Below are 22,979 nucleotides of genomic sequence, written 5' to 3' on the forward strand. Positions count from 1 at the left end.
GCACGTTTGTAATGCTAGTGAAAAATTAGAAGCAGTATTAATGTTAGAGCTTTTTATTATTGCACTATAGCTTAAGCATAATTTTGTGTTTAAATCCTACTCGAGCGTTAACTTTTTGTGCATGTGGGGTTTGCGCTCGTATTACAAGTTGAAACTAAAAAGTTTGAGCATGAGCGAAACCCTGGCACTGGCTAACACCCGGACTTTGCAATATTGTGACTACATTAACATATTCTTCCCAAATAAGTCAATGGAGAGTGCAGAGTGAAACAAATCTAGCACCTATCGTTCGTACTCTAACCTGACAGAATATTTCACTTTGCAATGTTATTCACATACAGATTTTTTTGTTATTGTAAATACATATTTTTCTATGTGTATATATATATATATATATATATATATATGTATATACCTACACCTCTATATCTATTCCTATATAGATACATATTTTACGTCAGCATCAGCATTAGTATATATATATATATATATATATATATATATATATATATATACATACTGTATATATATATATATATATATATATTTAATATTGAAAATTAAAAACATTCTATGTGAAGAACATAGGAAGGTAAAGTATGTGTAACGCACATCTGGGGTTCGGGGGTTTAGTCTTTTTTCGTAATATTTTCGTAATATTTTATAGTAATATTTCAAAAACGCACTTTGAGATTATCAAAGAATATCAATTCTTCATGTGTGCTAACCCAAAATGGCGTTAGACCTAAAGCGAAAAACACTAATCATGTTTTGCATATTTTACATTTCTATGTTCTTCACATAGATTTTTTTTTTATTATTATTATATATATATATATATATATATATATATATATATATAATAATGTTAATGTAAAATAGATAGCTATACTTATATATACCTATATATCTATTTAAAAACAGGAATGGATGCTTAGGAGCCAGACCATTTTAGGTTCAGCACCTAGGTAGCGCTTGCTGATTGCTGGCTAAATGTAACCAGCAATCAGCAAGCGCTATCCACGGTGCTGAACTAAAAATGGTCCGGCTCCTAAACTTTCATTCCTGCTTTTTCAAATAAAGATATTAAGATAACAGAGTAAAATTGATAATTGCAGTAAATTAGAAAGTTGCTTAAATTTGCATGCTCAGTCTATCTGAATCATAAAAGAAACATTTTTGGGTTTAGTATCCCTTTAAGTATGCATGGTGCAAAAGCACTTTAAACAAAGCACTTGCTCAGAGAGCCTAAGGTTCTTGTATCATCTGGTAATGACTCAATTTGTTCATTGCTGACATTATACAAGCCCCACTGGCATACTGAGTAGCTGCAGCATTTAAAATACTTGTGTTCTGAGTTTGTCTAGCAATACCTCATGTGCACGTGCAGAGAAAAATGTTTACACTAAAAACAGTGATAACTTTTACTAGAAGCATTTTTACCAATACAAGTATAATGCAAATATGTTTCTATTCAAAGATGTAATTCATCTATGTGCACTTATATTTTGTCCGGAATGTCCCTTTAAAGACTACTGTAATGTCAATTGAAGGAGAAAAAGACTGGTTATTTGGGTATCAGTGTTTTCATACAGCGTACTTGTTAGTTGTAATCAGCTCAGTTGTTTAGATACAGTACCATGAGATTTTGAGTAAATGTTTTCCAGCAACCGATAATTAACACCTTAAATGTGTCGCTGTCATTAGCACATTTTGGCAGCAGGAAGAATTGCCCTATTAAACAATTGTGATGAAAAATTCTTAAACTACTCAGACAACTATAGAAAGAGTGGCACCATATAGAAGAGAATCTTGATTTATAACCTTATATTTCATGAATCAAACACTTTAATGTCATAGCTCAAGAGCCATTGAGGTATTTTAAACTGAGCCATAATTTTAAAAAGACATAAATGTCATAATATTCGGAAAAGCACAAGTCCTTGTAGTCCCTTGACCTGTTATAATTCTTATGTTAGAAAATATCTCAACTTTAATATTTCCCAAACATACTTAACATAAAACAAGAATTTTGTGGAGCTTGGTAAATGAATGACATTTCACACCTTAGCATTTATGTTTGTACTACTCCCTTTTTTTAAAATATATACAGTATTTATATTCTGACATTTATTGCGTTGTGATGATGACTTCTAGTTGTGTTACCATTAATATATCAGTCAAATAAGGACTGTAAGACTAACTAAAAACACAATTAAGCAAATCTCATTGTATGTCCACAGTGTTTAACTTTATCAGCTCATGTGAATGCATCTTGTTCCCAGAAAAAAAACAATCTATTGATAAAGTACATTTAGCACACAAAATTTGTTTGTTTTGGTGTAAAGTTTGAATGCAAAGGTTATTAAGGAATTTTGAAACATCACCTACTGCAGTCATTGCATCAATGGAAGTATTTGATCAAAACAACACTATAGGGCATATTTATAAAGCTCCTTCAGGCTCGCCAGAAACAAGTTATGAAGCAGCGGTCTAAAGACCGCAGCTCCATAACCTGTCCGCCTGCTCTGAGTCGGCGGACAGACATCGCTGGAAATCAACCGATCCAATACGATCGGGTTGATTGACACCCACTGGCTGCAAATCTGCAGGGGATGGCGTTGCACCAGCAGTTCACAAGAACTGCTGATGCAATGATAAATGCCAACAGCGTATGCTGTCGGCATTTATCAATGTGCAACGGACATGGGGGGGTAGTTATCAACATGTCTATTTTACCTTTCTTCGCCGGCCCAATACACCCGCCTAAGCTCGCCTCACATCGCCGCCGCGGACCTGCAAAAATTTGCCTAAGTTATCAAAAAAGCTGTCAAAAAGCTGCGCACCAAGTACGGGGCGATGAGCAGCGGACTGTGAGAGTTATCACTCATCCGATCTCGCTGCTCTTTGGCTTTTTTACAGCTTTCTTGCTAGCCTGTCACTAAGCACCCACACTAACTACACTGTTCTACCCCCTATACCGGCGCCCCGGAGCCCCCCGCAACTAAATAAAGTTACTAACCCCTAAACCGCCACTCCTAGACCCCGCCGCAACTCTTATAAATGTATTAACCCCTAAACCGCCGCTCCTAGACCCCGCCACAACTCTTATAAATGTATTAACCCCTAAACCGCCGTTTCCGGACACCGCTGCCACCTACATTATACCTAGTAACCCCTATCCTGCACCCCCTATACCGTTGCCCTCTATAATAAAGTTATTAACCCCTATCCTGCTGATCCCGCACCTCGCCGCAACTAAATAAATAGTTTAACCCCTAAACCGCTGCCCCCTGACCCCGCCGCAACCTATATTAAATTTATTAACCCCTATCCTGCCCCCCCTACACCGTCGCCACCTATAATAAATTTATTAACCCCTATCCTGCCCCCCACTACACCGCCGCCACTGTAATAAAATTATTAACCCCTAAACCTAAGTCTAACACTAACCCTAACACCCCCCTAACTTAAATATTAATTAAATAAATCTAAATAATATTTCTATTATGAACTAAATTAATCCTATTTAAAACTAAATACTTACCTTTAAAATAAACCCTAATATAGCTACAATATAAATAATAATTATATTGTAGCTATCTTAGGATTTATTTTTATTTTACAGGCAAATTTCAATTTATTTTAACTAGGTACAATAGCTATTAAATAGCTATTAACTATTTAATAGCTTACCTAGCTAAAATAAAGAGAAATTAACCTGTAAAATAAAAACTAACCTAAGTTACAATTACACCTAACACTACACTATACTTAAATAAATTATTCCTATTTAAAACTAAATACTTACCTGTAAAATAAACCCTAAGATTGCTACAATGTAATTAATAATTACATTGTAGCTATCTTAGGATTTATATTTATTTTACAGGTAACTTTGTATTTATTTTAGCTAGTTAGAATAGTTATTAAATAGTTATTAACTATTTAATAACTACCTAGCTAAAAGAAATACAAAATTACCTGTAAAATAAATCCTAACCTAAGTCACAATTAAACCTAACACTACACTATCATTAAATTCATTAAATAAATTACCTACAAATAACTACAATTAAATACAATTACATAAACTAACTAAAGTACAAAAAAATTAAAAAAGCTAAGTTACAAAAAATAAAAAAAATAAGTTACAAACATTTTAAAAATATTACAACAATTTTAAGCTACTTACACCTAATCTAAGCCCCCTAATAAAATAACAAACCCCCCCAAAATAAAAAAATGCCCTACCCTATTCTAAATTAAAAAAGTTCAAAGCTCTTTTACCTTACCAGCCCTTAAAAGGGCCATTTGTGGGGCATGCCCCAAAGAATTCAGCTCTTTTGCCTGTAAAAAAAAAATACAACCCCCCCCAACATTAAAACCCACCACCCACATACCCCTAATCTAACCCAAACCCCCCTTAAAATAACCTAACACTAATCCCCTGAAGATCATCCTACCTTGAGTCGTCTTCACTCAGCCGAGCAGCGATGGAATCGAAGAGGAGACCCGGAGCGGCAGAAGTTATCCTCCAAGCGGCGCTGAAGAAATCTTCCATCCGATGAAGTGATCCTCCAAGCGGCGCTGAAGAAGTCTTCCATCCGGGCGATGTCATCTTCCAAGAGGCGCTGAAGAAGTCTTCTATCCGGGCGATGTCATCTTCCAAGCGGGGTCTTCAATCTTCATCCCGCCGACGCGGAACATCCTTCTTTCCCGACGGACTACAGACGAATGAAGGCTCCTTTAAGGGACGTCATCCAAGATGGCGTCCCTTCAATTCCGATTGGCTGATAGGATTCTATCAGCCAATCGGAATTAAGGTAGGAAAAATCTGATTCGCTGATTAAATCAGCCAATCAGATTGAAGTTCAATCCGATTGGCTGATCCAATCAGCCAATCAGATTGAGCTTGCATTCTATTGGCTGTTCCGATCAGCCAATAGAATGCGAGCTCAATCTGATTGGCTGATTCAATCAGCCAATCAGATTTTTCCTACCTTAATTCCAATTGGCTGATAGAATAGGATGATGTCCCTTAAAGGAGCCTTCATTCGTCGGTAGTCCGTCTGGAAAGAAGGATGTTCCGCGTCGGCGGGATGAAGATTGAAGACCCCGCTTGGAAGATGACATCGCCCGGATAGAAGACTTCTTCAGTGCCTCTTGGAAGATGACATCGCCCGGATGGAAGACTTCTTGAGCGCCGCTTGGAGGATCACTTCATCGGATGGAAGATTTCTTCAGCGCTGCTTGGAGGATAACTTCTGCCGCTCCGGGTCTCCTCTTCGATTCCATCGCTGCTCGTCTGAGTGAAGACGACTCAAGGTAGGATGATCTTCAGGGGATTAGTGTTAGGTTATTTTATGGGGGGTTTGGGTTAGATTAGGGGTATGTGGGTGGTGGGTTTTAATGTTGGGGGGGTTGTATTTTTTTTTTACAGACAAAAGAGCTGAATTCTTTGGGGCATGCCCCACAAATGGCCCTTTTAAGGGCTGGTAAGGTAAAAGAGCTTTGAACTTTTTTAATTTAGAATAGGGTAGGGCATTTTTTTATTTTGGGGGGGTTTGTTATTTTATTAGGGGGCTTAGATTAGGTGTAAGTAGCTTAAAATTGTTGTAATATTTTTTAAATGTTTGTAACCTATTTTTTTTATTTTTTGTAACTTAGCTTTTTTTATTTTTTGTACTTTAGTTAGTTTATGTAATTGTATTTAACTGTAGTTATTTGTAGTTAATTTATTTAATTTATTTAATGATGTTGTAGTGTTAGGTTTAATTGTAACTTAGGTTAGGATTTATTTTACAGTTAATTTTGTATTTTATTTAGCTAGGTAGTTATTAAATATTTAATAACTATTTAATAACTATTCTAACTAGCTAAAATAAATACAAAGTTACCTGTAAAATAAATATAATTCCTAAAATAGCTACAATGTAATTATTAATTACATTGTAGCTATCTTAGGGTTTATTTTACAGGTAAGTGTTTAGTTTTAAATAGGAATAATTTATTAAAGTATAGTGTAGTGTTAGGTGTAATTGTAACTTAGGTTAGTTTTTATTTTACAGGTAAATTTCTCTTTATTTTAACTAGGTAAGCTATTAAATAGTTAATAACTATTTAATAGCTATTGTACCTAGTTAAAATAAATTGAAAGATGCCTGTAAAATAAAAATAAATCCTAAGATAGCTACAATAAAATTATTATTTATATTGTAGCTATATTAGGGTTTATTTTAAAGGTAAGTATTTAGTTTTAAATAGGATTAATTTAGTTCATAATATTATTTAGATTTATTTAATTAATATTTAAGTTAGGGGGGTGTTAGGGTTAGTGTTAGACTTAGGTTTAGGGGTTATTACAGTGGCGGCGGTGTAGTGGGGGGCAGGATAGGGGTTAATAAATGTATTATAGGTGGCAACGGTGTAGGGGGGCAGATTAGGGGTTAATAAATTTAATATAGGTTGCGGCAGGGTCCGGGAGCGGCGGTTTAGGGGTTAATACATATATTATAGTTGCAGTGGGCTCGGGGAGTGGCGGTTTAGGGGTTAATACATATATTATAGTTGCGTGGGCTCTGGGAGCGGCGGTTTAGGGGTTAATACATATATTATAGTTGCGGTGGGCTCCGGGAGTGGCGGTTTAGGGGTTAATATGTATAGAGTAGCTTGCGGTGGGCTCCGGGAGCGGAGGTTTAGGGGGTAATAACTTTATTTAGTTGCGGCGGTGTAGGGGGGACAGATTAGTGGTGTTTAGACTCGGGGTACATGTTAGGGTGTTAGGTGCAGACATCTCCCATAGGAATCAATGGGATGTCTGGCAGCAGCAAACTTGTACTTTCGCTATGGTCAGACTCCCATTGATTCCTATGGGATCCACCGCCTCCAGGGTGGCGGTTTGAAAACCAGGTACGCTGGGCCGGAAAAGTGCCGAGCGTACCTGCTAGTTTTTTGATAACTAGAGTGACGTAAGAATCGATCTGTGTCGGACTGAGTCCGGCGGATGGAAGTTTACGTCACAAAATTCTACTTTTGCCGGTCTCTAGCCTTTGATAACTAAGGCGAATCAGCCTCGCCACAAATACGCTGCGGAATTCCAGCGTATTTGAGGTTGACGGCTTGATAACTAGGCCCCATGATCTGCAATATCGGATCATGTCCACTCACACTTTCTTAAATAGGCCCCTATGGGGTAAATTTATCATATGTCAGGCGAACATGATTCCCTGTAGTGAATCATGTCCGTCCGACATCGCTAAATGCCGACAGCATACACTGTCGGCATTTAACATTGCACAAGCAATCTTGTGAAATGCTTGTGAAATGCTTGTGCAATGCTGCCCCCTGCCCATTTGTGGCCAATTGGCCGCTAGCAGGAGGTGTCAATCATCCTGAGCTACAAACTACTGGGGTAGATAGCAGAATCCACTGCTTATTAAATCTACCCCATACACTTAACCCCTTTGCTGCTGTTATTTTACACAGTTGTACTGAAGTGTATTTTTTTCACTCATTGGGCAAATCATAGCTTTTGAGGCTAATGAGAGCCCTTGTAAAGAAAAGATCATCCATTTGCTTTTAGAATTTTGTTAGTGGGCGATTCTACAAATTAACATATATAGTTGTCAGTGGCATCACCAATAGGAAGACACTCATCGGAAAGCCCACCAATGTTTTGTGGGTGGGGCTGCAAAGAGTGGAGAGGGACCAGGCATACCCTGGGTAGGACTGAATGGAGTTAAATGGAGATGGGGTGAGGTAAAACGGTGGTTGAAAAATCTAGGGGGAAATCACAGTTGGGTGCCAATATGCTGGGGAAGCTAGTACCCCACTGCCCCCTCCCCCAGTGGGACCACTGATAGTTTGGCTGCAATACATATCTTTCAGAAGGAAATAAGATACGCAAGGTACAACTAAGTGCCAAGCTAATATCTATAAGAGGCGCCAAATGTGTATTAATAATCTTTTGGACAATATAAATATAGGCAATAGTATGATATACTATGATCAATTATAAAGTGAGTCTAATAGACCAGATTGTATATATTGTATAGTGATTTCTATATGATGTATAGAGCAATTATAAAAATTTAAATGGAAAAATAGAACAAGTATTCATAAGTCACAGCATATACACAATCAATATCAATTGCACAATCGATAACATATATGTAGCGTAAACAGAAAAATTATTAAAAAATATAGGTATAAAATAATGTCTAATTATTAACAGCAAATGTTAGAAACTAAAGTCCAGAGATATAAAGATAGGGGGTGAAGTCCTGGTATAGAACTTTATCCAATAGCAAAGGGAATCCCTAACTTCAGGCAGCTCCTCTAGTGTGTCACGCCACAACACAGGATAAGAAGGTCTAAAATACAAAAGATAGACGGCGCCACATAGTGCAAATCAGGCTGATAAACCAAATGGTAGAAAAACAGGCAAAGTTAATCCTACTACGTGATGGACAGCACAATTATGCTATACGGGCAGGCCAAAACCAATAAGTCATCCGGCAAACCAGGGGATATCCTCGTCCCAGAGGGAGTCAAGAGATATTGCCGGATGCCACAGGGATAATCAGGTCCCGATCAGCGGTGATGACCAGCACTCAAAAGTGGACAATAACAGTCAGTGTGGTGAAATCCAAGTGAAGAAGGTCCAGCAGTGAGATAACAAGTAGTAAAAGTTTAATAAAAAGTTTAAATTAACAGCAACGTGTTTCTCAGTGGCACAGCACTGTTTCTACAGGCTAACCTGATTTGCACTATGTAGCACCATATATATCTTTTGTATTTTAGACATATATTTCACATCAAAGGGTTAACTATTTAGTACTGTTAGTGTAGGAAGAGGTTAATTAAGGTGTTGGTATCTGTATTTTTATGCATATAACTCATATAGAATGTAGACATATATTTTATATAAAATACGTGTCTGTGAGTATGTGTAAAAAAAAGTCTACATTTTAAGGAAGGATGTGATGATTGACCCAGTTGGTAGGATGATGGGATGTAATAAATAACAAAGAGACATTTAAACCATAGGTCCCAACCCTGAGCGCTAACAATATTGAGGCATAGAGACAGGATGCATGGGGAAATAATGTGGAATGGTGGTAGTGTGGAAAAGCTGGGGGGTGGAATCTGGAAAATCTGGGCCATGGTTGTGTGCATAGGAAGAATCATGGGTCTTCTTTGGTGGGTATTGATTAATCCTAGGTTTCCCTTTAAGAAACTGGGACATACTGTACAAATGTGTAGTGAAGGTGGAGTAAGATGGAACTCCTACAAAATACTTCCATGGTTTAGGCACAAACATTATCGATTTTACTGAAGTGGGGTAGGGTAAGGTAGAAAAAATCACTGATGTACCATATGACCCCTTGGCATTAAGTTGGAAAGCCCTAAGCATACATTAGGAAAAATGTACGAACATTGCAGGTGGACAAGTTCTCAAGTAGAGAACCTATCTGTTTGCAATGGCTCTTATGATGCAGCATCAGGTGACAACATTTGAGTTGAACAAGAGTTCTCATGTGCAATTCCATATACTGCTCTCCTGCAACCAATTATGAGATAGCAGGTCATATCAATCACCCTGAAGAAGTGTGTATCGGGGGATTTATCCAACCACCTCTGATGTGGTAAAGAGGATCAAAACAGGTTCTGTTTCTTAAATGTGTGGTTTCAAGGTTGGTTATGCAAGCCCGTACCACAACACCTCAAATACTGCAAATGTAGTTTGATAAATATTACATTCTGTATCATTATTTTTCTGATGCTAGAAGAACATAACTAATGTTTTGATCAAACCATGCACACAAATTTATCAGATGTGTGGTTTGCATTTCTATCAAATGGGATTTTCCTGTTTGCATAATCCTAAAATTTAGGTTTTAGTGTCTGTAATTATGTGTTTTAATAAAGAGCTGTAAACTGTGTTTATGTATTTAGCATATATTCAAGGGGGCAGAAAATAAACCACTGTAGGCATTGAATATTCTGTTTACTAGGGAAAAAGTTAAAGATACCCTGATGCAAAAACAAAACAAAATGTGTATATGAAAGAGTAGCACGAAAACATGCAAAAAATATCTTTTGTGTTGAAAAATGATGAGGTTAAAGGGACATTAAACACCCCAAGATAGTAATATAATTTGTTTAATTTCATATAGTAAAACAACTTTGCAATATTCTTTCATTATTTATTTTGTTCTCCTTTCCTATAATATAATTATTCTCTACATTGCAGGCATTCCAGTTCATGTTAAACATTTAAGTGCAGGCAAAACTATATTCTACACAGTCATTGGTTGTACACTCTAGTAAGCCATTTATAGCCATTCCTATTGGCCTCTGCAGAAACGGTAACTTAAGTTACAATATGGTTAGATATATGGACAATAACTTTACCCTTATTTTTCAATATTCAAACAACTAATATAATTTTTAAAAACACATGTACAAATTATTCTTTGCACTCAATACATAATTCAAGCAATGATTTGCTTAGTGTTTCATATCCCTTCAAATGTTTTTGAAACACATTTGTATACAGCCAATGCTACATTAGCGATGCTCAGTGTTAGTTCTAGGGAGTTCATACCCAAACCGCAAAGGTGAGAGTCGCCCTAAATTGCAGTGTAGTTCCCATTTATTTACAAACCCAAAAAAGAGGTTAATCCTTAGGTTGCATGGGAAACAAAATGATGAAAGCTACCTATATACTTTTGTGCCAATTGAAGTATGAAAATAAGTAGAAAAACAAAGAGGTTATAGGTAGCGCAGATGATACAGCTTAATCATCGCACTATGGGGACGATTTATCTCTTGTTTGGCTCCCCGGAAACAGAAGTTATGAAGCAGTAGTCTAAAGACCGCTGCTCCATAACTTGTCCCCCCGCTCTGAGGCCATGGTCGACTGGCCGCGAATCTGCAAGGGGCGGTATTGCATCAGCAGTTCACAAGAAGTGTTGGTGCAATGATAAATGCTGAGAGCGTATGCTATCGGCATTTATCGATGTGCGGCGGACATGATACAATATATTGTATCATGTCCGCTCGAACATTAATAAATATACACCTATGTCTAATAATGCAACATATAATGAAAAAGTTGAAGCAGCACCAGCTTGAAGGGAGCATGAAGGAAAGTCATGAAGGAAAGTCTCCCTGATGTATAGACACAGAGGGTTAATTAATAGTCTCACACCTGTACAGGTAGTAACCCCACCTATTATGGCTACATAAGGAGTGGTTTTGTCATTTGTTTGTATAACATGATTAAGGTCAGGTTCTGACCGAAACGTTGTTGTTTTTATATGTCTCTGATAAAAAAAAAATATAAGGAATACTTCAAGCTGGTGCTGCTTCAACTTTTTCATTATACCTTTTGGGGTGAGTGCATGGACCCCACTAGCGTGCACCTTTGGTCTGGTTGACGAGTGCTGGGATTCTCTGTTCTTTCTATAATAATGCAACATATACCAATATTAAATCAATTTAAATGTACAATGTTTATTAAGAAACATATAGGGCAAATAGAACAATACAAGAAAAGAAAAATACAAATGTGATAAGAAAAGAATATATGATAAAAAATAAATAATCAAAAAGTCCAGAGCATCAAAGTCCCAAAGTCAACCTTGACAGAAAAACTGAGTGCCGGCACTGAAATAATATATAGGGGCAGATTTATCAAATGTCGGAAGGAAATTATTTGCTGTAGCGAATCATGTCCGCACGACATTGCTAAATGCCGACAGCATACGCTGTTGGCATTTATCATTGCACAAGCATTTCTGGTATAATGCTTGTGCAATGGAGCCCCCTGCACATTTGCGGCCAATCGGCCACTAGCAGGGGGTGTCAATCATCACAATCGTATCTGATCGGGATGATTGCAGTCCGCCACCTCAGAGGTGGCAGACGAGTTAAAGAGCAGTCGGAAGGCTAGCGCGGAATAAGCAGCAAACGCTGCTTAATAAATCAGCCCCCTAGTCTGAATACACCAGTCCAAATCTTAAATGAGGGTAGATCTCCTGTTTCTTCAACCATAGATGATCCAATTCATTGGTGTCAGGGTACAAAATATACTTTTTCAAGGTCAGTGGTTGATAGGGCCAACTCAAAAAGTTTACAAAACCTGGGTGTCCACAGGGAGGGGTGCAAGTGGGGGAAAAGTTATTATCTAAGCATAAGAACACAAGTCAATATGCCAGTGATCCATCATTTGTTGTAAGATGATATGTAGCAAGCAACAACTCGCTCCTTCTGAATATATTGCCACCAAGATTATTTTATATTGGGACATTTTACTTTTTTGCACTTACCAGCAAATATTTCTTGTGTACATCCATATTACAAACAATGGGACAAATGCACTAAAATCTCCAACTTGTTCAGTTTACATGTTACTCTAAATATCTTATTCACTAAAGTTCTCTCATCTTTCCAATCTTTAGTGAAACTGCTTCAGAGAATAATGTAGAAACTGGTGAAGCATGAGATGATGTTAGCCAAGAATAAAGACAAGCAGATGTTTTATAAAGCATAGGAAAATACATTAAAAAGAAACAATACCTCTCCCTTCCCTTTAATTCGGGTGTGTATATATATATATATATATATATATATATATATTTATACAGTATATAGATAAATAAACTTTTGCAAGCCAATATTTTACAGTAGATTTACTGTAAATTTGCAGATAGATGGAAATGATAACCTTATTTAAACACCTCTATAACATGCATCATTTAAGAGACGAGATTACAAATTCTCATTAAAAATAACAGAGGTTATACATTTTTACAGTAGACCAAAGAGCACTTGAATAAATCATAGAGGCTCAAAAAAAACTACACTCATCTGTGTGACATATGTCTCTGCTATGTGTCATGCTGTAAAACTAACAACTTGGTTGAATATTCTACAAGATTTATAAATTAAAGAAACCCACCCCTTTAAAGTAATTTTCTTAAAATCTCTTTGTATGACAGTCCAACTATTTGCTTAGTAACTATAATGGGCGTATTTTTCGGAATATAGTGAATATAAACTGACAAGCTATCGGGCATTCCGAATGTATAATTTATAAGGGCATAAATTAATATGATTAGGCATGTATTGGTGCCATTTCTTCTGAATCTACAAAAGAGACATAGAATAAAACACGGCTGTGCTCTCAGATCTGATACACATCAATATGTAATGCATATTATACTTAGTTTTCTCATATTGCCAGACTATGACAGCACTCAAGCTAATTGAAAATTTTATCTTTCTGTAGGAAATAGACAGTTTTGACGAGCAATTTGCAGAATATCAGATGGAACTTTTAAGCTGGTGAGGATAGTAAAATATTACAAATAACAGAAAATATTACTTTTTATATTTAGAATTAGGAAATGTTACAAAATGTCAGAAAGAATAAATAAGTCAAAATCTTCACATGTCCTTATCCATTTTACAAAGCTAACAGAATTTTCAACAAAAATGCTTTGCCTGGTTAGATCAACTGTTATTTTATCTTAAAAATATCTATTCCAATGCATTAAGCAAGCCATGTGAAATGATTCATGTAGGATTTAGTAAGCATAGGAAAAACTTAAAGGGATTTTCTAATGCATAAATTAAATGCTCTAATACAGGGTTCTTTAAACCATGGATTGGGACCTATTACTGGTTTGCATCACCATCTTTATTGGGTTGAGACTTGTGTGTGTGTTGTAGGAGAGTGTGTGTGTTGTATGAGAGTGCATATGTGTTCTTGTGTTTTAAAACACTTTCAAGTTTAAAGGGACACTGAACCCAATTTTTTTCTTTTGTAATTCAGAAAGAGCATGCAATTTTAAGCAACTTTCTAATTTACTCCTATTATCAATTTTTCTTCGTTCTCTTGCTATCATTATTATAAAATAAGGCATCTAAGCTTTTTTTTTGTTTCAGTACGCTAGACAGCACTTTTTTATTGGTGGATGAATTTATCCACTAATCAGCAAAGACAACCCAGGTTGTTCACCAAAAATGGGCCGGCATCTAAACTTACATTCTTGCATTTCAAATAAAGATACCAAAAGAATGAAGAAAATTTGATAATAGGAGTAAATTAGAAAGTTGCTTAAAATTTCATGCTCATTCTGAATCACGAAAGAAAATTTTTGGGTACAGTGTCCCTTTAAGACTACAATCAGGAATAAGGTATGCATACATCTAAATCACACATTAATTGCCAAATGTATAGTTTGTTCCCCAAATGAAATATAAACATCAATGGATCTATGATAGTGACATCATCAAAATGGAGGCCAAAGTTACACGCACACATCACTCCAGGTGGTAAATCCAAACTATCAAATCTAGTAACGGCATCAAGTCTCCACATAATATATATATCTATCCATCTCTAGAGGTACTAGCCTACTGGCAATAATAGAAACATAACTGACTAAACATGACTAGAAATTTAGATTGTACGATCACGGAGATGATGACATATGCTTGGGGGTGTGTGTGTATAATTTACCACCAATGGGTCACAATGGTGACGTATGTGCCAGGATTGTTTACAAACATCAGATGTCACTAAAATAATCATAGTTATATATTAGTTATATCCCTGGAAATCAGTATGTATATGCGAATGTGATAATAAAAGTAAATCATAAAGTTGTTTAAAATTGTATGCTCTATCTGAATCGTGAAAAAAAATTGGGGTTGCATGTGCTTTAACGTCAATCTCTCCTGGGAGATTCTGTATCCCATAAAACTTCATTACTTTCTATGGGCCCGATGACCAAAGATTCTCCAGCTTTCAGAGAAATTATAGTGAAGAATTCTTAGCTCAGGGCTGCAATATGGATATAGCAACGTGCAACATCAATAGCAATCCATTTGCTACCTAGTACTAAATGTTGGTTTGTTTTGTTGTTGTTGTTTTTATAGATATTCATGTGTTGAAGTAAAAAACAACTTTTATTTTCATGTTTTCATGTCTGAGTTGGACCTTTTCATCCAGTGAACAATTAATCAATTGCAATCAGTAGTGCACAAAACCCTTATTTCTTATTTTCTTTTTCAGGTAAAACCATTTGAACTGATTTTTTCATTCATTTAATTTCAATTGCTATTTTTTCCCTATGCATTATGGGATTTTTTTTTAAATTTAATTTAATTTTTTTACTGAAATGTCTGTTTAATAATTTTGCTCTCTACTTCTAACTTTTACTTTTTGTTTCTTGGGTTGTCCTTTGCGTGATGGCAGGAAAACACTGTACTTTTTAAATGGTTGATGTTTTAACCAATCACAAATGTCTAAGCTGCAACAAAATGGGAATTTTAGTAAATTAGGGAAAGAGCAACTCTTAGATGTTGGGGATGGAATGATGTGGAACTTTGAGTTGAGGGAGTTGCTTAGAGGGTTCCTTGGTGTTAGTAATTTGTACCAAGGGGCTTTGTAGACCAGCCCTACGGAATTTTGCGGTGCCATACCAATAATTAATAATAATGTCTTCTTTCTGTGATGGGGGTCTTTGAGTGCTAAGGCAGTTTACAATGGGTCTTTGTAGGTGTTTTTTTTTATGTGTTTATTTTGTGGGGCAATGCAGGTAGGGTTGCCTTATTGCCTTTTTAAGGGAGGACACTTATGAAAAATAGATCTGTCAGGGTCTGTTTAAAGAAATGTTTTGTATAATGTTCCATATAAGAACACTGACAGATGTATTTTTCCTATATGACATCCTTTAAAGTGGTAATATGGCAACCCCTACATGCAGGTGGCTGGAGTTCTGCCAGGGACCAGAGTATAATATTGGTCTTGATCTGCAGTTTGGGGTTTGGGTTGGTTCTATTGCAGAGATGGGTTACACAGTTTACCTTAAATGGGCAATAATAGTTATTGTGGCAAGAGGCAGATGATCCTTACAAGGCTGGTCACTGTGATCAGCTATAACGTAAAGCTATTTTAGTGACATTTAAATAGATCTGTCACAAAATAACAGCTATTTGATTGTAATCTTGTAGCAGAACTAACAAGCCAAGAAAAAAAAAGCTGTCTCATATTTTTCTCCTATATTTGGCTTCATTTCCCCTCTCTTGATTTTCTGAAATAAACTTAACCTTGACTTAACCCCTTACTCTCCTGGAACATATTGAGCAGAGAATACAAGGGGGCCGAATTATTAAGCAGTCAAGCTGCTAATTCCGTGCGAGTCTTCAGGCTTGCTGGAAACAGGAGTTAAGAAGCAGCGGACGTAAGACCGCTTCTCCTTAACTCGTCCGCCACCTCTGAGGCGGCCGACAGCAATCATCCCGATCAGATACAATCGGGATGATTGACACCCCCTGCTAGCAGCCAATTGGCCACGAATCTGCAGGGGGCGGCATTGCACAAGCATTACACTAGAAATGCTTGTGCAATGTTAAATGCCGACAGTGTATGCTGTCGGCATGTACGCCCGCATCTTAATAAATCGGCCCCAAGGTGTTAATTCATGACTGCATAACATGCTTACAGTAGTAATTTAACCAATTACAGCCATTTTAACATGAACAGCAGTTAATTAACCTCTTCATTACTCAAAATGCAGTCAATTAATGTGTTAAATCCCAGCTGTGTAACATACTTGCCAGAATGGTTTAACTTTGTTTCCGTGTAAAACATACAGATCTGTGAAATAGCTAACTTGATAGCTATTCTTAACTCCTAATCCAGTATCTTGTAATCCTTGCATAGTAAGCAGTTTATTATCTTTTTAAACAACAACATTTTTCAAGTAGACTGTCCCTTTAAATTGTCTACTCTAAATAATAATATGCTTAATTGCATGTCACACTTGTGCCTTCTAAATTTTGCAGTAATTGGTAGGAAAAACACATAAGTGCCTCAAGTTAAAGAATTTCATACCTTGCTGCTAATTTTGTGGCATCCAGCAACAAAAGACGTAACAGAGACCGGTAACCCATTGCAGCAAAAAAAGGGGGTAATGAAACACTTTCTAATGCCTTCCAACTGATATTGGAGGGACAGTCATTGTAAGGACAAATTACCTCTTACAGAGAAATATTTGCAAGGCTGGAAGGAATGGGTTAAGTCAACATTAAAGGGACAGTATACTCCACAATTTGAATTGTTTAAAAAGATAGATAATCAATTTCTTACCCTTTCCCCAGTTTTGCATAACCAACATAGTTATATTAATATACTTTTTACCTCTGTGATTACCTTGTCTCTAAGCCTCTGCAGATTGCCCCCTTATTTTAGTTCTTTCGACAGACTTGCATTTTAGCCAATCAGTGATGACTCCTAGGTATCTCCACAGGAATTAGCACAAAGTTATCTATAAGGCACGCAGTCTGTGCTGTCTAGCTGGTAAAAACTGTCTAGTGCTGTCTAGCTGGTAAAAACTGTCAAAATGCACTAAGATAAGAGGCGGCCTTCAAGGGCTTAGAAATTAGCATTTGAGCCTACCTAGGTTAAAGGGATAGTCTAGTCAAAATTAATTTTTCATGATTCAGATAGGGCATACAATTTGAAACAACTTTCCAATGTACTTTTATCAGCAAATTTGCTTTGCTCTCTTGGCATTCTTTGTTTAAAGCTAAACCTAGGTAGGCTCATTTACAAATTTTTAAGCTCATGAAGGCCGCCTCTTATCTCAATGAATTTGACAGTTTTTCACATTTAGAGGGCATTAGTTTGTGTGTGTCATATAGATAACATTGTGCTCATGCCCGTTGAGTTACTAATTAGAGGGCACTGATTGAATAAAATACAAGTTTGTTAAAAGAACTGAAATAAGGGGTCAGGGAGGCTTAGATACAAGGTAATCACAGATGTAAAAAGTGTATAAATATAACAATGTTAGTTATGAAAAACTGGGGAATGGGTAATTAAGGGATAATCTTTCTTTTTCAACAATCAAAATTCTAGAGTAGACTGTGAGGCCTATTTATCAAATGTCTGTCGGACCTGATCCGACAGTAAGGATCAGGTCCGACAGACATTGCTGAATGCGGAGAGCAATACGCTCTCCATATTCAACATTGCAACAGCAGCTCTTGTGAGCTGCTGGTGCAATGCTGCCCCCTGCAGACTCAGCAGGGGGGTGTCAATCAACCCGATCGTACTCGATCGGGTTGATTTCCGGCAATTCCTGTCTGCCTCATCAGAGGGCCTCTGTCCCTTTAAACTTTCAACAAAGAATACCAAGAGAACAAAGCAAAGTTGATGATAAAAGTAAATTGGAAAGTTGTTTTAAATTGCATGCCCTATCTGAATCATGAACGTTATTTTTTTTTTGACTAGACTGTCTATTTAAGGGCTAGATTACAAGTAAAACGCAAATATATTAGCAGTGTTGAGCAGTGGCACTAACACCACTCACGTTAAATCAATAGTGCCACATGCTCAAAATCTGCATTCAAAGAACAATAAAGAACCAAGATATGTTTTTTTTTTCATTTAAACTAAGCATGTGTGAAAATGAAATCAGAATTTAATAGAAAAGTGCAGAAATCATGCAAAAATATACCAGAAAAAATGTGTTTCTGATTGGAATACAGTAAAATTCTCACATGACATTGTATTGGGTTATGCAGCGCAAGGCCACTCGAAAACCAGGTAACTTAGGTTTTCTAATGGATGGTTATGGATTTGAATATGTTAACCCCTCCATGCAAACCCCATAGATCCCTTTTAAAGGGACACTCAGGTTAAATTACATTTTAATGATTCAGATACAGCATGTCATTTTAAACAACTTTCCAATTTACTTCCATTAAAAAAAATGTGCACAGTCTTTTATATTTACAATTTTTGAGTCACCAGATCCTACTGAGCATGTGCAAGAATTCACAGACTATACGTATATGCATTTGTGATTGGCTGATTGCTATCACATGGTACAAGGGGAGTGGAAATATACATAACTTTTAAATTTGTTATAAAAAAATCTACTACTCATTTGATGTTCAGACTAAGTGCTATTGCATTGTCTTGTTATCTTGCATTTGTTGATTATGCAAATCTAATGTGTTGACTGGTCATTTAATTTTGTCTGAAAACGGGTCTGATAAGAAGAGTACATAATATAAGCAGGTGACAATGTTATACAATGTCAGACATTTAGACCAAGTATACAATGTAGCAGGTAGAATCATTGATGATACTTTTTCTGTTTGATCATCAAATTCAGGATATGTCCTTACAAACTCAGCTAGACAGAAAACAATTGAAGCCAATTCAGTGCAAGAGGATCAGTGATGCCAAAAAAAAACTGTGAACCTAAACAGAATTACAGAGATAAACTACTAATTTAGAATAGATTTTCCAGCTACTAAAGGCTACAGATTATAATAAAATGGTACAATACTGTTAATTCCACAAGGAATAGAAGGAATTGAAGGAATAATAGAAGAGCCTTCTGGTATCTCTTAAATGGGTAAAATAACAGGGCATTCCATTTTTTTTCTTCTTTTTTATTGGATTATTTAATTTTAGTAAATATATAAAAAAACATATATAGTTACATTTCTGGAACACAAATCATTACTTCTTATCACTTTGCAAGATAAATAATAAGGTTTTTCTTTTTCTTTAGAAATAGTTTGTTATTTGAATGTGTGAGTGTATTTTATTGGGGGGAAGGGACTGACAACCTCATGTACTATTCAAAGACCCCACATGCTGAGGATGGCATGCGTTCCATAGGTTACTGACAACAAATCTAGATACTGGTTATTCTCCTCTGTGACTTTAGCTTTGAGTGGGATGAGAAGTAAAAGATGTTCCGTGGAAGGGACTTATTTTATTTAAAGGGACCCAGAATTATCTGCACCAAATTAAACATATTAAAAATGTTACCTATTTTAAAGAAGCATAAAGCTGCAATTAGAGCATTAGAGTATGTCCTAATTGCACTACTGCTTGCCTATACCTATGAGTTTAACCCCTGCAAAAGGCACCAAGAGCTTACCATCTACAGGTTGACGGTGGCATGACATAAGGGTTGGCGTCAATTTTCACATTGATTGTACTTGCAGCAGTGAAACAAGGCAATTAATATTAATATTCGGTTAGGATAAAGGGGAAAAATTGTAAGCCTCTCTAAATAGGTGGGTTTTCAAAGAGCATCTAAAACTATAAACAGTTGCATACAGTCTGACAGAGCAGAGAAGAGAGTTGCAGAGGACAGGAGCAGCTTGTGAGATGTTGTGGAGGCGAGAGAGAGATAAATAGAAATAATAGGAGTGGAGAGATACAGGTCAGATGTTGCAAAAAAGAGGATCTGCCAGGGAATATTTGGAGATGAGTAAAGAATTATAGTTAGGAGTGTGGCTGTTGAGTGCTTTGTGGTTTAGTCTTTTGAACTGTACTCTAAAGTGTGTGGGGAGCCAGTGTAGGGACTGGTTGAACAACCAAAGTGTAGAGACTGGCAGAACAACCAAAGTGTAGAGACTGGCAGAACACCCAAAGTGTAGGGACTGGCAGAACACCCAAAGTGTAGGGACTGGCAGAACACCCACAGTGTAGGGACTGGCAGAACACCCAAAGTGTAGGGATTGGTAGAACACCTAAAGTGTAGGGACTGGCAGAACAGAGCAGCTGATGTAGAGCAATGATTTAGGTGGATGAGTCTAGCTGAAGCTTTCATGATATATTAAAGGGAAGAAAGAAGAGATTTGGAAATACAATTTAAGAGAAGGTTGCATTAGTCTGTTCAGGACAAAATGGGCAAATTAATTAGTATTTTTTGCAGTTTCTTGGTTATGGAAAGGGTAAATTCTAAAAATGTTGCATAGGTGTATGGCAGGATTTGTTAAGTGCTTGTATATATGGAGTTAATGTTAGTTCAGAGTCCAGTGTGATATTAAAACAGCTGACTTGTGATGATGAGAAACCAATGCACTACTGTTCCAATGGTGAACATGGCCACTGAACCAATTGGGGTGGATATGTGTGTAGCTCTAGATAAGGAAATAGCTTAAATGTGCACAAAAAGTAGAAACAAAATCTTTATTCACCAATAAATCAAATAAACTAAAATAGAACAGGCGTCACAAGTCAGTATCACATATTCAACTCAAGGACTTACGTGCGTAGAATAGAGAAATTGTACTCCAATTCCACCTCGGAAAAGTACAGTAACTCCCTGGAAGCCTTATCAAACACCTAACGCATGCGCAATATCAACCTCTAAACCGCCATACCCCCACATTGCAATAACTAATAAAAAAAGTATTAACCCATAATCTGCCAACTCCCACATCACAAAGAATTTAATAAAAGTATTAATCCCTAATCCACCAACCCCCCAAAATGCAAAGTACCTAATTAACCTATTAACCCCTAACCCAGATACCCCCCACAACACAAAATACCTTATTACACTATTAATCCCTAATCCGCCAACCCCCCACAACGCAAAGTACCTAATAAACATATTAACCCCTAAACTGCCATCCACCCACATCGCAAAGTACCTAATAAAACTATCAACCCCTAAAAAGCAAACCCCCAAAATGCAAAATAACATAAATGTATTAACACCTAAACCGCCAACCCCCCACAATATCAACCTCTAAACCGCCATACCCCCACATTGCAATAGCTAATAAAAGTATTAACCCATAATCTGCCAACTCCCACATCGCAAAGAATTTAATAAAAGTATTAAACCCTAATCCGCCAACACCCCAAAATGCAAAGTACCTAATTAACCTATTAACCCCTAACCCAGATACCCCCCACAACACAAAATACCTTATTACACTATTAATCCCTAATCCGCCAAACCCCCACAATGCAAAGTACCTAATAAACATATTAACCCCTAAACTGCCATCCACCCACATCGCAAAGTACCTAATAAAACTATTAACCCCTAAAAAAGCAAACCCCCAAAATGCCAAATAACATAAATGTATTAACACCTAAATTGCCAACCCCCCACAATGCAAAGTATTTAACTAAAAAACAAGCCCCCTAACCTAACACCCCCTAACGTAACCCCAATTAAAAAACACTTTCAAATCCACCAATAGAATATAAGCAGCTCTCATCCTTTTGACTGATTTGAAATTTTCCTAATCTAATAGACCTATAAAAAAGCCCCCCAAAATAAAAAAAAAACCTAGCCTGCAATAAACTACCAATAGCACTTACAAGGAGATAGCCCAAACCATAATCTACTACTGATTCAAATCAGCCAATAGAATTTCAGTAGCTCTCATCCTATTGGCTATTTGAACAGCCAATAGAATTTCAGTAGCTCTCATCCTATTGGCTTATTTGAATTTCAAAAATCAAATCAGCCAATAGAAATGCAAGGGATGCCCTTTTGAAACGGCTCCCTTTCATTGAAGATTCAGTGTACGGTGGCGACCGTATGAAGAAGACGCTCCGCGCCGGATGTCTTGAAGGATGGACCCGCTCCGCGCTGCTGGGATGAAGATGAAGATGCCGTCTGGATGAAGATAGAAGACGCCACCTGGATGGATGAAGACCTTGCTGCCTGGATCTCCGGACTTCGAAAACTGTAAGATGATCATCAGGGTTTAGTGTTAGGTTTTTTTAAACTTTTTTGGGTGGGTTTTTTTTTTAGTTTAGGGTTTGGGCTATCTTAAAAGAGCTAAATGCCCTTTTCAGGGCAATGAAAAAGAGCTGAATGCCCTTTTAAGGGCAATGCCCATACAAATGCCATTTTCAGGGCAATGGGTAGCTTAAGTTTTTGTTAGAGTTAGGTTTTTTATTTTAGGGGGTTGTTTGGGTAGTGGGTTTTACTGTTCGGGGGGTCTTTGTATTTTTTTTACAGGGAAAAGATCTGATTTCTTTATGGCTATGCCCTACAAAAGGCCTTAATGTAATTTAGTGTTAGTTATTTTTTGTAATTTAGTATTTTTTATTTTTTATAATTGTAGATTTACATTTTTTAGTAGTGTTTTTTTAATGTGTAATTTAGTTTATTTCA

This window comes from Bombina bombina, chromosome 4, assembly GCF_027579735.1.
Source record: "Bombina bombina isolate aBomBom1 chromosome 4, aBomBom1.pri, whole genome shotgun sequence".
Taxonomy (NCBI): domain Eukaryota; kingdom Metazoa; phylum Chordata; class Amphibia; order Anura; family Bombinatoridae; genus Bombina; species Bombina bombina.